The sequence below is a fragment of the Muscardinus avellanarius genome (assembly GCF_963383645.1).
Source record: "Muscardinus avellanarius genome assembly, chromosome: 12".
NCBI classification, from domain to species: Eukaryota; Metazoa; Chordata; class Mammalia; order Rodentia; family Gliridae; genus Muscardinus; species Muscardinus avellanarius.
The window spans coordinates 16,240,002-16,254,834 of NC_137798.1; the positions used below are offsets into that span (position 1 = coordinate 16,240,002).

The 14,833-nt window shown below is 36.8% G+C and overlaps 1 protein-coding gene across 2 annotated transcripts in view; it reads left to right on the plus strand.

Moving 5' to 3' along the window:
* Nucleotides 1–14,833, plus strand: part of WDR72 (WD repeat domain 72) — a gene marked incomplete at both ends in the record, with an annotated part of 202,792 nt that overhangs the window by 65,858 nt on the left and 122,101 nt on the right. The gene's annotated exons all lie outside the window — the stretch shown is intronic.

Consider the following 14,833-nt stretch of genomic DNA (forward strand, 5'->3'; position numbering starts at 1 on the left):
TTTTCATTTTTACCCCTTCAAATTATCCCCACAGCCTGTTGTAAGCTATATCATATGTCTGCATATATGGTATAAAAAAGATATATTAGATATATGCATGCATGCATATATGTCTAATATGTCAGCATAAAATATATATCTTTCATGTAAATATTTTATAATATTATCTAATATGTATAAACTTTAATAGTTTTCATGGCCCACTTACCATATGGATTTACATTATTTTCTTATGACTTGATACATGGTTATTATTTATTTTTTGCAATACCAGATAGGAGGATTGCATGGTTAATTTTTTATATTTTATGTTTCACTTTTATTTATGAACCTAAGACTTTTTTCATCCAAACTTTTTTTTACAGTACTGGGGATGGAACCCATGGGCATTCAACCTCCATGCTACAGCCCCAGCCCTATTTTTTATTATTTATTTGGAAACAGGCTCTCACTGAGTTGCAAAGGGCCTAAGTAGTAGCTGAGGCTGTCCGCAAACCGAGATCCTCCTGTCTCAGCCTCCCGAATGCTGGGATTACAAGTATGCGCCACCAAGCCCGGCTTCATCTAAACTATTTAAAGAACATTTTGGAAGTGAGACTTCTAAGTCAAGGTTTAGCTACTTTCTAATTATATAAGGTTAAAACATTTCATTATTTGACTGGTATTATGCAGTCTGTTAAAATGCTATTAATAAGGGCTTTACATAAGACCCTTATTTTCTGTCTTGTGTACATGTATAGTTGGAAGCACGAGGACATGTTGTCATTAAGAAGGGCCACTTGGCCGCTCTAGCCCTGTCTCAGAGCAGCAGAGTTGGGGGCAGGGTGCTTGTGTGTAAGCTTTAGGTTTTTTAGATATAGAGACCTAATTCACGTTCTGTCAGTGAGTCCAGAATTTGTCAACCTTTTGAGAACTGAGTCGTTTTAACCAGACAGCAACAAAATGAATAAGTAAACCGGAAAGACCATTGGTCGTTTTATAACGATAGATACAACTCTGATTCCATCCATCTTTCAGCACACTCTCGCTGTGGCCAAGCTGGAGGCGAGGGCACAGTTCCAGTGCAGTAGAGGCTCCTCTGACAAGAGTGAGGTCAAAGTCAGAGGACACTCGTTTCCCAAGCTCTGAGAGCTGGGAGCAGCCAGCCCCTTTAGCCCGTCAAGCCACCTTCCCTCTTGGTCAGGGCGAATATGCATTGAAAAATCCCTCAAGACTGGGCTTCTCTTTCTGCTATTCCATTTAGACTATTTGTGTTTATACTTTCTACTTCAGATGTTAAGTATGGTGATGAGGTAACAGCTTTTTTTTCTCATTTATTCAATTATTTTAGGTTGCCCAAAACTATTTTACATATTCTTAAATGGATAATTTTAGGACACTCATATAAATACAACGAAACTTTAACATCCACAACTGGATATACAGTGAGAAATTGGATCACACGTGAGGCCCAGAGAGTGAGCCTACTGGTGCTTGAATCTGAGGCATTCTACCTCCGAGTTACATCCCCAGCCCATTTAATTTTTTAAATTTTGAAATTGGGTACTTACTAAGCTGCTGATATCTTCACTAAGTTTTTTAGACTAGCTTCAAATCTACCACTTCCCTGTCTCCATCTCTAAAGTACTGGGATTATAGGGGTGAGCCACCATGCCCAGCCCTAAAGTTGCCATGTTGGATCTCTACTCATAGTAGAGTGTGCGTCTTATCATGGAAAATAAATGCTAGAATGATAGAGGAGACCTGACTGTCCCTTGACCTGTGGCTCTCACTTGCTTAGGGTCTATAGGAGCAAATTTCATTCACTGAGTGCCCATTTTCCTATTTCAGTTCTTAGAAGGTAAACCAGTTGCTATTTTTTCAGTTTCTTGGAGCACCTCAGAGCTACCTTTTAGGTAGTGATACTAATCTATTTAGATTTTATTTTCTTTATAAGACTTGTTTCTTTCTTGGCTTCAGAAAGCAATAACATACCAGGGTCTTGTTTTTCTACTCATAGACTGATTTCAACTTTGTGTTCTAGCTGTTCCTCTTCACCTTATATATGGCTATAATTTCCAACCTTTACTCCTTACAGCTGGAGAAAAGCTGAGTTTGACAGGACTTTCGCACCTACTGTACTTACTGCACACACGCTGCGCCTCTGCTGTTGGTGAACTTAGTGCTGAGCTATTTTTCTTTGTGTTTTGCAGTTATATCTTCTGTAGTTATGTGCTAGGGAGCTTTATCGCCTGTCTTTCATTTGTTCTCAGCATTTCATCTGCTTAGACTCTTGAGATGAATTTATCTTAAGCTTCTTTAATTTGTAAATTTAAAGGTTTTTTTTTTGTGGTACCGAGGGTGGAACCCCATGGCTTTCTACCTCCAGTCTATATCCCAGACCTATTTTATACTTTATTTGAAAACAGGGTCTCACTAAGTTGCGGAGAGCCTCACTAAGTAGCTGAGGCTGGCTTTGAACCTGTGTGATCCTCCTATCTCAGCCTCCCGAGTGCGGGGATTACAAGCGTGCGCCACTATGCCTGAATAATTTGTAAATTTGATAAGCATGGAATTTTAAATTTTTTATTAAGTCTCTATTCTCATTATTATATAGCAAAATGATAGAGTAACATATTGAAATATAATAATATAACAATAATATAATAATATGGTAAAATGACATAGCAGTATTTTAAATTTGTTAAGTTCTCCATTCTCATTATTATATAGCAAAATGATAGAGTAACATATTGAAATATAATAATATAATAATATGGTAAAATGACGTAGCAGTACAGTAAAAATTTAGCTTCAAAGAAGAGGGTTTGACTCACATCCACGTTTTAACGTGGGATGTGGGGAACATCAAGCCTTGTGAAATTTAAGATGTGTAGATTACACTTCATGACTTGTATTTCTATCTGTGTGAATCTTAGCAAGACACAAGTGAACTACTTTCCACAAACAGTGGACTGATTAAACAGAAAAACAGTATGTCAGGTCTGAGTGCAAGCTCCGCGTATGACAATATGTGAACATATTTAGAATGCTGTATTTGGCTTCTCTTCTTGCATTTGGGAAGAGATTTTAGAGAGAGAAGCAAATACAATAAAAAGCATTTGGAAAGTGGGTCCAATTCGAAATGCTAGAAGAGCTGAATTTGTGCAGCTAGACAAAGAAAGGTCTTTGAGGTAGGAGAGGAGCCTGAGTCTTAAAGGATTTAAAGGAATACAATATTATATTAGCAGTGGTGCTTTTCTTAGATTCAGCTGAGGATAAAACAAGATAGAACCTGTTCACATTGCAGTGGGGAGGACGTTAGCTTCAAAGTAGGGAATAAACAACCTTGCTAAAATTATGTCTACATGGGAGAAGTCTTTGTGGCTTCATTGAATTTCAAGGGAAAAAAGGACTCTTTTGTCTGTCGGCTGGCGGATTGGTTGGTTTTTAATTCTTTTTCTGCGTTTCTTGTCTGTAAAATGAGTAAAAGGTTATAAAAGATTAACTGCCACGGGCTAGGCTCACTGTAGTGTCCTGGGAATGCCTTCTGTCTGGCTGATTTTCTGTAGAATGGGTCTTCTCTAGTTATGTGCTAGGGATCTTTATTGCCTGTCCTTTATTTGTTCTTTTAGTATTTCATCTTCTTAGACTCTTGAGATGATTTTTATCTTAATATTCTTTAATTTATAAATTTTATAAGCAGGAAAATTTAAATTTGCTATTAAGTTCTCTATTCTCATTATTAACATAGAAAGTAATATAGTAATATACTAAAATATAATAATACAGTAATATGGTAAATGATATAGCGGTACAGTAACAGTAGAGAACAAGATCAGGTGTAAGTAACTTTCTTTGGTAGCAAACCAGAGAGCAAACACTTTGGGGTTTGAAAGCCAGACCTTCGCTGTTGTACCTACTCAGCTCTATTATTGGAGCATAGCGGCAAACATAGACATTTCTTCAGCAAGTGGGATTATCTTCCAATCAAACACCACTTACAAAAGCAGGCAGTGACCCAGAGTCGACGCACTGGCTGTAACTTACCAATGTATGATCTATCTCATTCTGTCTGCACTGGAAGATCATAAGGCTCTAAGGTACTAGGAAGAACTGGCCAAAGAGCTCATACCTCCCCCTTCCCTCCGTGTCTGAAATTTGAATAAAGCAATTTGTCCTAATCTCTTATGAACTCGATGGAACGTATTCCAAAAGCTCTGGCATCAAATCTGTTCTCTCACAGACATCAGGAACTCAAAAACCATCCTTTGTATAAAAAATATTTATCTTTAAGTTGAAAAATTTAAACACATCTTTATCTAATCATATAAAATTGATAATTATGAAGAAAACTTATTTTCTAGTTGAACATCCTAAAGCTATAGTTGCATTTCTTTTCAACTTTGGCCTGACTTTAGGGTGAAATCTGTTCGGTGCCATTTGTTCAAAAATCTTATTAGAGCTTTATCTTCCTGCTTGTAAAACACAGATGGTGCCTGATTAGACCACCAGGTGAACATTGGATCCCACCTCTACCTACCCCTTATCAGAATGGAAAGTTAGTTTTTTTTAATATTTTATGATGCACTAAATAACCAAAATAAAACTGGTAAAGTTCCAAAATTGTGATACTTGAATATTTCACCTGCAAATTTACATATACAATACTGACTGATAAATTATGCCAGCACTATTACAGGTTGCATCTTAACTCCATTTTTATTTAACTATTATCAAAATCACATGCTTTCAAAAAAGACCAGATGGTGCTTATTTGAAAACAATTGCACTATATAAGAAAAATCTTTTATATAAAATAACAGTTTTCATTTCTTTGATCAGTAGTTAATTTGGGCTCTATTCTTTTTAATGTTTAATAAACAGCACATAGCTATTTTCTAATGTGAATAATATCTTGCATCGAGTTTGTATAAATTTGGAAGGAAATTGACTCTTATAACTAAACATGAAAACATGCAGCAGTTTCCCTCTATAAACATTTGATTGCAATTTTAAGAATCTTGACTTCATGAATCCCAACTTAAAACTTTAGTGCCTAAGCGGTATCCCCTTCCTAGCAACCCAAAACTTATACACAAACACACACACACACACACACACACACACACACACGGGGGAAATTTGCAAGCCTGTTTGCTTTGAAACACATTTGAAGTGACAGATGTTTGGTAGCGTATAGCCATTTCTCCTAAGTATTTTATACATAATCCTAACTACTCGAAATTAGATAGAAATTTCCATGATACATAAAACTTTAAAAACAGTGACCCAAATCTTGAGGCAAACGCTGAGAGCCTATCACAGCAATGTCCGGATGAACTTAAGAGCACAGTCCCCGGCACTGCTGAAAGTAGGAAACCCACCATTAAGTGTCTCCAGCTGTCTCCTGGCACACAGAAGCCACTCCGAATTTCCTCGCAGGACTTCAAAGCCCGGCTTGTGTCTAAACGTATTTTGCCATGTAGATCCAGGCACAAAAGGAGAGTGCTCCTATTTCGTGGCGCGCGGCTGGGGAAGTCCAGCACTGTGCCGCGCGTGCTGTTGGACAAGGCCAACAGCGCCGGGAAACTGTTGTGATGCGTGTGACAAATGCAGTTAACACCAGATCCATATTAATGTTGTCAAGTCCCCTTGATGCGTTTAAGCAGATTTTAATTATTTTCGGCATCCAAAGGCCTGAAGTCTATCGCCTAATAGTTCTTCAAAGAGAGCTTACCTAATGTGTGAATGTAAAACCTCTCATAAAAATGAAACTTTCATCTTGGCCTTAGTCATTGACATAGGTTATTCACCAAGTCAGCAATTTGTGTGGCAAAGTGCCATTTGAATAGTGTATTGTTAGGGTACTTACGGTCCACTTGACAAGGGCTTTTGCTGTAAATAGTGCAATTTGACTCCAGCGTGGCTTTGACAGCCGCCACGTAGAATGGAGAGGCTTACTGCACTGCCGAAAATCAATACTGGGTTCTTGTTCATAGGAGCCTGTTCTTTACTCTTCTGCAGATTTATAAACGACTGTCGACGGTGTATAAGTGGACGTTTAAATATTGTTTAAAATGCAATTCACGGTGAGTTTCAAATTAAGACCTGTGATAAATGGTACCAACTCGGAGTTTTAGGATACCGTGTCCTAACCCTGGTTTGGGTTTACTTGCAATTACAGTTGCACTGAATTTGGATTCTCTACACCAAGTAACAAAGAATTAGTGTAAAACACAGACTCAGAATTGTGTGCCAATTGTACATTGCAACCCAATCATTCCTTCCTTCTGATTTTTCTTATCAATTTATCTTCTGAGTTCCTCTCATCTTCCCTGCGCATATATCTTTTTGTATAGATGGCAGAGTGCTTTGTGACTCTGCCCATGGCAGCACCCTCAGACGTGGACAGTCATATCAGTGTTGATTTTCTAAAGCAGTCCTGCTGATTTTGAGGAGTATTCCAGCAATTTTCAGCACTACAAGGTTGCTATGATACCTGACTGACAGTAATAGATATTGAATCTGTTAATTACAGTAACTACACGCAAGGGCTTTTTTTGATTGGGTTTTCTGACTGTTGCTAGATGTTATATTTAAGGTACAGAAGAGGAAATGAAATTATATATACTCAAGTTGAAGGAAAAAAAAAATCATGTTTCAAGGTAAAGTCTTGAACCACCAAAAAAAAAAAAAAATAGTTATACAAACCTTTTAGCTGACTATTGATTTCCTAGGATTACAGACATCATTTATTTAAATTATTTCTAGTTTTGACGGAATCTGATTTTGAATTTTTATTGCTGTTTACCTGAGATGTCCTAAGTCTTCGTCTATGACGGATGAGCAGAATTTGAAACAGCTGTCATTTTTAACATGGAAAATGCCAGTGTAATGTGTATTTTCTCAAAATCCTTTTTTCGGTGAAAACAGTTAAAATAATTGACCAGCTCTGCATTTACTGAGTTTGTGGGTGAGATAGCAACTGAAAATTCATAAAGCTGATAATATAAATGTGAACAAAGACCTTAAAGGCTGATTCAAGGTCAATGTTATTGTTTTTATAATTGCTGATAGGCAATTCTGATTCCTACTAGAGAAAGGGTTTGTTCAGCTTTGGTTTTAGCTGATTTCAAAAATGTTATCTCTTCTGTGAATTCTAAAACAAGATTTTTCAATGAATAAATGTTTATATCATTTCTTTAGTGCTAGATTTAGCCTAGATCTGTCTCAGTTCCCCTCCCCCCAGAACATTTCATCAACCCTTGTTAGAAGCGTGGTGATATAAGGCTATAAATCTGTTCAGGAATTGAATTGTTTGTAATTGCCAATTAGGTGGAACAATCTAGTATAGAAACGTGGAGAAGAGTTGAGCATATACGGCTTTCTAATGGTGTGTGTAGCTTAATCGGGGGAAAATGATAACGTAATTTATTAAAGCACATCTTTAACATTGGCTGCTTATATTACAAATTTTATAAATACGTTAGAAATTATGAATTCTGTAATTGTGTCCATACTGTATTACTCAACTATAATCATTTAGGGGCTTAATATTTTTCTCCTTTTTTTTTTTTTTTTTGGTGGTACTGGGGTTCCTGGAAAACCGTCTACCTCTGGGCTATGCTCCCAGACTTATTTTATTTTTTTATTTTTTTGGTGGTCCTGGGGTTCCTGGAAGCCCTTCTACCAACAGGCTACACTCCCAGACCTATTTTTACATTTTTATTTGGAAACAGGGTCTCCTAAGCCAGGGCGCAGGCTGGCTTTGAACCTGCGCGATCCTCCTGTCTCTGCCTCCCAAGCGCGAGGATTACAAGCGTGCGCCACCATGCCCGGCCTTTCTCCCTTGTTTTTTCTTTCCATTATTTTTCTTTGCAGATATAAGTTATTTTTGTTTTTCAAAAACTCTTGACTCTTCAAAATATCTTGGTCTCCTACTTTTAGGACTCAAAAGATGAACTATGCAAACCCACTTAACTAGGTCTTTATCTGCTGTGGGAAAAATCCTGTACTATATATCTGGATGTTCTGTTATTTGAGCGATTTGCTGGCTCTGATTAAAAAGCGATGACAAATGTTTCCCCTTGCTAGAAAATAAGAGATTTTGTGACAAATCGTTATCTTACATTAGGAATGTCTTGTGCTTATCTCCTGTTTTTATATGCTGAACCTGCTGCATGATAGTTTCAGGAATAAAAAGTAAAGTTTGTAGAAATTCCATGTTGAATTAACTCAAATAGTTGCTGAAAATGGCCTGAAAAAAAAAAATAAAATTTTTCTTCCTGAAAACTGGTAATATCACTTCCTGACTGAGTGTACCATCTGGACTCATTTAAAGAACCAGCCATAGGAGCACAACTTCTGTTCCAGTGACTTATGTTGGAAGCGGATCTATGAAATCAGCAAATGCAAAAAGTTATAGGAAGCCTGTCTCACGACAGAAGCATTTATTCTCTTGGAGGTTTTCCTCCGTACTATTAAAAACAAAATGTATTAAGACTTTAGCTTTATTTATTGGAACTAAGAATATGAATATGTTCTATTAAAAATATGTCCAGCCAATAATTCTGTCCATTTTACGAAGTGGGACTTTAATAGTGACACCCTGAAAAGGCCACCAATTCTCTGCATCCCCAAATGACAACCATGATTTGATAATTTTCCTCGTATTTATTAAGTACCCTGAAAACAACTATTTTCATTCTATATTCAAACACCCTGCCTAAACCTTCTGGTTCCCGTAGTTTCGTTTGTCTTTACATTTTTTGAACGCCATTTTGATTTGTAGAAAGCCGTTTTCAAAGCTCGCAAACCGCTCTCCTGTTGACCCTCGCTTTCTTCCTGGCCCCCCCAGAGGTCTCCTGTCCTTATACAAACCGTGGCTTCCTCCACTGCTCTTTCTCTCAGCAAATGTTTTGTTGCCCTTTCTCTCCTCTCTCCAGCCAGTCTCTGTTTCATAACAACCGTGGTGGGACATCGATTGCGTGACTGTACTTAAAGTACAGAAGACAGCACTGGTCCTGTCTTCTCTATGATTATCCTGAGGCTTCAGTGCGAATGTTATTTGATAATTGATATGACCCCCAAACCTAAGAGGTTACCTGAGTCTGGAACCTTCAGATACTTTCCTATCACGTGACTCTCAGCCTAACATTTTCAACCACCACAACCTCCCTTTTATTCAACTCAGTCCATTACAGTCAGGTTCACAGATGATAACAAATTGTCTTAAAAGTCTCAAAAGCATATTTTTTCTTTTTTTCCCCTTGATGTTTATTTATACTAATAATCAGCTTCAATTATCTCCAGTGAATCATTTTACTTTAATGTTTAGTGTTATCAAGGATGGAATTAATATGATAATGGCCAAAAAAGTTTTGGATGTGTTTTTATGATTATTTAATTAATCATAATTAAATATTTCCTAAAACACACACCTGACACGAACGATCTACTCTTTAATCTTAGTCAAGGTAGCGGGTGGCATCAGATACAGAAAACTCAATGAGTTGCACCATGAACAAGTTTCTGGATAACATAAACACTTTGCCTTCACTTTTCTTGTGAATCTTTGACAAAAGGCCCAGCTGTGGACTCACAGCTTAATTTTTTTTTGCCTTTATATAATATTCTAATTCAAGGATCAAGGTTTTAGGATAAAATCTTGTATTTCATCGTAATTCAGTTTGTAACAAGAGTGATCATCAAAATCTGTTTATCCTTTATAATGAATAAAATATAAGCATTCAGGCCTGTAAAAAAGGGCATAAATGGGGACTTAAACTCAGACAAATCATGAAGTATAATAGGACCCAGCAATATCATCTACTAGAGCCTCATTATGTATGAATGATAAATCATACCTCTTAAAGCTTTTGTAGCTCTCTTGCGGTTACCTGTCTTCTTGATAAATAATTTAATATGATTGCTTTTAATTCCCATTTCCAGGGTATGCTGAATTTCATTCAGAGTAAACATTCAACACCATGTTATAATTAAAAGTCCTAATTGATTTTTACTATCCACTGGTAACTGTTTGTTTACAAACTCTGGTGATGTTGATGCCTGTCAAAACCTAGAAATAGCCCCTTAATATTTCAAAATGTTCATTAAGTTAAAATGGCAAATCAATAGATTAGGTAACCTTTATTGTTTCTGCTAAACTAGAAGTCACAGCTGCACTTTTCTCATCGAGAATACCTGTTGAGTTTTAATTTGATTTTGATAGTTACACGAGGGTAGAGAAAATGTCCTGTCAAGATCACACGTGTCCTTCAGCCATGAGGTTCCAAGCATGAAAATCGGATGGTGAATAAAGTGAAGGCCATATCCTTTTGAACTCACATTATGGTTTGTGAAATAATCTTTTCAACTTCTGTAGCGTGGCTTGGGTGGGAAGAAAAGAGCCTGGGAAATGGACATTCAGTTGTTACTCTGAATTGTGTTCATCCTTGGAATAAAAGTGCAAAATTATAAGGCATATATGAAAAAGATATTGAAAAATATCAGTAGTAGGCTTGGAACCTTAAGCCAGATATTTAATCCACAGATCACTGGCTTCAGTAACTGCTAGTTATCTACCAGCATATTTTCTTCCAGAACCTTCATCTTCAAGTCTAAGCTCCAATATAGTTTCCTCCTAATGTAGCTGCCTGCTTTATATTACTCTTTCTCAGCATTCTTTATTTCATCTTTTTTATCTTTCCTACCCTCCCCTGTAATATAAATTCAAAGGGGACAGTGACCTACCAGTTTATCATGGTGTCCTTATTACCAAGCACATCTCTGACACATGGCAGGCATTCAGACGTATTTGTTGAATAAACTCACGGACTAAAGTCCAAGCATGAAAAATGGATGGTGAATAAAGTGAAGGCCATTTCCTTTTCTGAATTATAAAGGAAAAATAAAAATGCCAGGGGAAATGTATATCTATTTTCCCAGTTAATTGCTTTATGTCTAAATTGGGGAGCTTGTGAGAGGAGCGACCTACCAAAAATTGTGAGTAATCACCAAAGGCTATTAAAACATACTATCTATCCCACCAACAATTAGACACCATTATTAATTAACTGAGAAGTTTATAAGGTAAATGTATATTAAGACCATTCCAAATGAATTAAAAAGTCTATAAGATGTTTATTAAATAATGGTAATAAAGTTTAGGCCTATCATCACATTAGGGAGTAATGAGTCATCAGAAGGTGGACATAATGGTAACTGATACTTAAAAGGATTAAAAACAGTGTAAATAAAATGGCCTCTTTAATGGTAAAGTTGATATTATTGCCCTATTTACTTAAATCTTAGACTCCTTTCTCGTAACATAATTATCTAAAATAAGCACTCAAAAATAGCCCGAGGATTGTGTTGTATATCATGAACCCTCTACTTCCCTAGAATAATTACTTTACTCAGCCCTCCCCTCAATACAAAGCCCCTGAAGCCAGCAGAATCTAATCAACAGGTTTGTAATAACTTTTAGATGTGTAAGTATAATAAATATGAAGAGGCCTTGCTTATGATTCATTTCCCAAATGCAAAGACTCTGCTACAATTCTGCATCCCTCAAGTAGCAAACATTGCTTCCTGCTTTTCTAGATCATTTGAAAATCGCTTAATACTTCCTTTTAGTAGAGATGGAGATGGCTGATCACACTCCAATATATATGACATCCAATGCTTTGAGATAACATTGTGGGGACATGGGGTGGCACTAGATTAGCCGTCCCAGGACACTGCAAGCCTTGTAAGATTGCCTCTCCCTTACCGTCTCTTTAGACGCCTAACATCTAAACATCTCCTACCCCATTTAGATTCCAGTGATGAGGCTCCCCAGTAATTTCTGGAAGGCCAATGACCTTCCACATGCCTGGCGCTGGTAACTCCAGTCTCTACAGGCCTCCTTCTGACTAATGTCATGTATCCCGGACATTATCTCTCTATCTAGTCAAATCCTATTTAACACGTACTTGCTAGTTAACTTGTAAGTCTCCCATGAGTTGCCTAGTTTGACAAGTATCTGTATTATCTCCCCAAAGAGGCATAAAGCTTCTTGAAAATAAAGTACTACTATGTATTTTATATAAATTATGTAGCATGGAATCCGAGAAATAATACACACTCAAATAAATATTCATTGAACACCTACCATGTTCCAGGCACTCATCTTGATAGTAAAAACTTCCATAAGATAATGCCCATGGTGCTTATATTTCTCATGAGAGGAGTTAGATCATGGCTTTCACACGCACGCATGTGCGCACGCACACACACATCAGATAGTGATACAGGTTTTGCAGGGAATTGATTTTGTGCAGTGAGAGAGAGAGTGCACGGGGGTTTACCGTAGGCTGAGAGGTCTGCGAACTTCAGTGAAAGGGGTAGCATTTATATTGAATTTGAAAACCTAAAAGAGCCAACTAAGTGATCCTCAGAATGGAGAATATTGTCAAAGCAACAGAAAAAGTCCTAAAGTAGAAATAGGCTTAATGTAGGCAATGAAGTCAAAAAGGCCAGTATAACTCAAGAGAACTGTAGAAGGGAGAAAATTAGTTGTTAACAGCAGAGGGAGTATTGCAAGCCAGGCTGTGTTTGACCATTCGAAGTAAGCAGGTTGAGTTCTCTTCCAAGTATTGAGATGAATCTTTCCATGGTCTTACTCAAAAGGAGGGATATATTCTGCTTTGTTTTGGGAAATAACACTTTGGTTGCTATGTAGAAAACTGGAATCGGGGAGCGATTGTATCAGGAAGAGAATGTTATTGTGTAGTTGAAGCAGGAGAAGGAAATTGTTAGGTGATGTTGAGTTTTTTTTTTAATCAATTTGGTAAATTATGACTAAGAGATCAACATCCCCAAATGCTAATGAAAGAAGCCTCCATAGATGATAACACCAAATCTGTCTACAGAGTACAGAAACTCCTGTTGGGTCTAAATCCTTTTCTTTTCTTTTCTTTTCTTTTCTTTTCTTTTCTTTTCTTTTCTTTTCTTTTCTTTTTTTTTCTTTTTTCTTTTGTGGTACTAGGGATGGAACCCAGGGCATTCTACCTCCGAACTACACCCCCAGCCCTATTTTATTTTTTATTTTGAAACAGGATCTCACTGAGTTGCAAAGGGCCTCACTAAGTAGCTGAGGCTGTCCTCCGGTCTCAGCCACCCAAATGCTGGGATTACAAGTGTGCGCCACCACGCCCAGCCTAGGTCTAAATCTTGATGTAGGAAACAAGTCTATAAACACAGACTATAAAGGTGAAGAGGAAAATAATGAGAAAGAAATATGACTGGAGAATGGAAAATAAGTCTTCTATAGAAAAAATGTTTAAATATGGACCCAGATTTATTTTATTTAATGCTAATTGTTATTTTTTGTAATTACAATGTTGTACAGCATATCAGCTTGGTGGACTGAAATTTTTATCCCTGATAATAACTCACCAGTTCCCCTCCCCTCAGCTCTAGGAACCACCATTTCACTCTTAGAGTATATGCAACTGGCTCTTTGAAGTATCTCATATTAAGTGGACTCACGCAGTATTTATTGTTCTGTGACTAGTTTATTTCACTTAGCATAATACTCTCCAATTCCATCCATTTTATCCCATATTATAGTTTCCTTTTTTTTAGAGCTGAATATTACTGCATTGTGTTGCATATAACACGTTCCTATCCATTTACCTGACAGTGGACACCAGCTGTTTTCACATTTTGGTTATTAAGAACAGTCTGCATGGATCATAGAGTAGGAATACCTCTTTGAAATTCCAATTTTATTTTTTTGTTGTTGTTGTTTTAATTTTTTTAAATTTTTATTGGTTCATTGTAGTGATACATCTTAATGGGGAACAAGATGGGGGAGGCTTACACGCCCACACCACCCAATTAGCTCTTACCCAATTCCCACCCAGATTTTAGTTTTTTGGATGAATCCTCAGAAGTGGAATTTCTGGGTCATAAAACAGATCTGTTTTTACTTTTTGAAGAAACCTCATACTGTTTCTAATAGGAACTGCTACCCAATTTTGCCTTCCCAGCAACAGTGTTAAGACTCCAGTTTCTCTGCATCCTCACCAACACATGTTGCCTTTGTTTTAATAATAGCAATTCAACAGGTACGAGGTAATATGTCATTATAGTTAGTTTTGATTTGCATTTCTATAATATTGTATAAACATTTTTTTTCACAAACTGGTCATTTTATATCATGTGCGGAGAAATGTCCATTCAATTTCTTGGTTTATTTTAATTTATTAGGTTAAAAAATTTTTTTGGAACTTGGATGTCTAAAAGCAACTCCATAAAAAGTCAAAATCTCACAACTAATATAAAAACAACCAATATAGTCTGAAGAGTCTTGTCAAAATATAACTTACCTAAATTAAAGGGATTTCACAACTTAATTTGCATTCTGTGGTACTAGAAATGGAACACAGGGGCATTCTACCTCTGAGCTACACCTCCAGTCCTATTTCTTTTTATTTTATTTTATTTTTTTTTGTTTTGAAACAGGGTCTCACTGAGTTGCAAAGGGCCTCGTTAAGTAGCTGAGGATGCCCATGAACCCTGCTCCTCTGGTCTCAGCTGGATTACAAGCATGCACCATCACAACTGGCTTAATTTGCATTTTCAATATTGTAGTTTTGCTTAGAAAAAAAGTATACATTGAAAATTATTTTGGATAAGCCTGAAATTGCAAACTTTTTATCTAAAGAGCCAAAAAGTTACTACGTTTGGCTTTGTGGATCATATAGACATCGCAACTAGTCAACTCTGACTTGTAATGCAAAACCAGCCCTAGATGACGCATAAGAAAAAAGCATTTCTGTGCTCCAATAATATTTTATTTACT